A 2500-nucleotide genomic window follows, 5' to 3' on the forward strand; every position below is an offset into this window, starting at 1 on the left:
CGTTGTCCCTTAACCTAACCCACGTTGTCCCTTAACCTAACCCACGTTGTCCCTTAACCTAACCCACGTTGTCCCTTAACCTAACCCACGTTGTCCCTTTGCCTAACATAGTTCACTGCTCGGAATCTCTGGTGTCGTTGTTATCCTCATGTAGATGTCTTGCGAGTGTTGCTTACTTTCCACATATTCCCGCTATCCACTGTCAATTGTACTGCAATAGGACTATATCGGCCCCCCCCCCCCTCTGTCCCCCTCTTTGTGTCTCTGTCCTCTCAAGCTGGTCGGTCTGGCGTGTGAGTGTTAAATGAGCCTCGCAGCTGTTCAGTTGCATTCAGATGTCGACGCCCTCAGTGTACGTCGTGGTATGGTCTGTGTCCATTGTCCGCTGATGTCGTACGCGTAACCCACACGCTGTACCGATCATCGGTAGTTACGTACAGAGTGAAGTAGTGTGATACGTGTGACTGTACGCTGGCTGTGCCCAACGGTGTCGAATCTCAATTTCCATATGTTGTGCTCGATGCTACTTGTCTCGTCTCCCAATAACAGCTAGGTTGCACTGTGGTACGCCGTAGAGGCGTGTGGGAGGAACGTACGAACGCATTGTATGTCACCCTGGGTCGCTGGGGGTGGTGGTGCGGTGAGTCAGGTCAGGTCAGGTCAGGTCAGGTCAGCGTGAGCCGTCTGATGTAGTGACGCGTGTATTCCGACTTTGTCGTATTGCCTCACACAAAGTGCTACCCTGGTGGACCGCGTTCCATATCTGGGACATGCCGCAGATGCCGGTTGACAGTGGATCGCGGAAGGGACATCGCATACTTGCGCGGGCCACCTTCCACGTGTTCTCTTCTGCACATGTCGCAGTGTGTATGTGGTCTGATGTAGCGTGTCGTGACACATGACATCCTGGCATGCAAGAATTGTTGAATTCGCAAATGTAGGTGGACATCTACGTTTACTGCCCAAGATACGCAAATGAACTGGAAATCCGTTGTTGAGCGGTTGTTCACGCTGGAGGTGAATCTGTGATGGCGACGATCGGTACAGCTATTAACCGGTTGTTTCAGCGGTACCCGCCACATCCACACACGTGACTAGGCCCATGTGGGTATGAAGCGATACGCGGCGGTGGCTTGGTGGGACTGTTCCCGGCCGGTGAAGGGGGGCCGCCCGGCGTGTTGGCCGCGCGCTGCGTGGGCGCACGCGCAACAGCCGGCTGGTGGGGGGCGCCGAGTGGCAGGAGCGCCAGCCGACGGGCCCGGCAGGCGGCGCAGCTACGCTGCGGCGCACCCTGCACGCGGCGCCTGGCGGCCAAAGTTGGTTCAGCCGAGCCCGGTGCGAAGCGCGGTGGACATCTGCAGTGTGCTGGTCTGCTTGAGGACTGTGTGCGTTGAGGATGCGCCGCCGCCTGGCACTCGGCGCCGCGACGCCGTCTGCTGCTCGGTCGCCCCAGCGGTTCTCGCAGGTGGTTTGTATCGCAGTTGTGCGGACGTGTTGGCGCGTGCGCTGTGCTGGGAGAGTTCGCTTCTGCACCCAAGTGGGGCTTTGCCCTTGTGTGGCGCTGGCGTTGGAGCTGCCGGTCACCATAGGTGGCGCGTGTTGTCTCCCGCCGGCAATGCCACGACAGCACGCTCCCGGGCCTCTGTCGGCAGCGGCAAGCTCAGTTGGGAGCAAGGGTGTTCGCACTAAAACCGTCTACTCGCCTAACTCCGGGCGATTGCGCCTCTCTCGAAACCGACCAAGTACCTAGGACGGCGCTGCGCGCCGCCGGGACCTGAGAGGGTTTCGAGGTGTATCGTGCAGGGGAGCTCGGCCTCCTCCTGTTTGCAGAATAATTGAGCGGACGCTTGCGTGTTCGCGCGGGCCCCCGGGACACACTCCCGGGCGGCCGGCTGCTCAGCTCTAGTTGACGCAGCTCCCTGGTTGATCCTGCCAGTAGTCATATGCTTGTCTCAAAGATTAAGCCATGCATGTCTCAGTACAAGCCGCATTAAGGTGAAACCGCGAATGGCTCATTAAATCAGTTATGGTTCCTTAGATCGTACCCACGTTACTTGGATAACTGTGGTAATTCTAGAGCTAATACATGCAAACAGAGTCCCGACCAGAGATGGAAGGGACGCTTTTATTAGATCAAAACCAATCGGATTGGCTTGTCTGGTCCGTTTGCCTTGGTGACTCTGAATAACTTTGGGCTGATCGCACGGTCCTCGTACCGGCGACGCATCTTTCAAATGTCTGCCTTATCAACTGTCGATGGTAGGTTCTGCGCCTACCATGGTTGTAACGGGTAACGGGGAATCAGGGTTCGATTCCGGAGAGGGAGCCTGAGAAACGGCTACCACATCCAAGGAAGGCAGCAGGCGCGCAAATTACCCACTCCCGGCACGGGGAGGTAGTGACGAAAAATAACGATACGGGACTCATCCGAGGCCCCGTAATCGGAATGAGTACACTTTAAATCCTTTAACGAGTATCTATTGGAGGGCAAGTCTGGTGC

At 57.0% G+C, this 2500-nt stretch overlaps 1 non-coding gene across 1 annotated transcript in view; it reads left to right on the forward strand.

The window, feature by feature from the left end:
• Positions 1-1916: 1916 nt before the first annotated feature.
• LOC126325383 (small subunit ribosomal RNA) overlaps positions 1917-2500 on the forward strand; it is a 1893-nt gene continuing 1309 nt past the window's right edge. The window contains exon 1 of the ribosomal RNA XR_007560068.1: positions 1917-2500. This exon is cut by the window's right edge and continues 1309 nt beyond it. This is a non-coding gene — a ribosomal RNA (small subunit ribosomal RNA).

This window comes from Schistocerca gregaria, unplaced genomic scaffold (assembly GCF_023897955.1).
Source record: "Schistocerca gregaria isolate iqSchGreg1 unplaced genomic scaffold, iqSchGreg1.2 ptg000920l, whole genome shotgun sequence".
NCBI classification, from domain to species: Eukaryota; Metazoa; Arthropoda; class Insecta; order Orthoptera; family Acrididae; genus Schistocerca; species Schistocerca gregaria.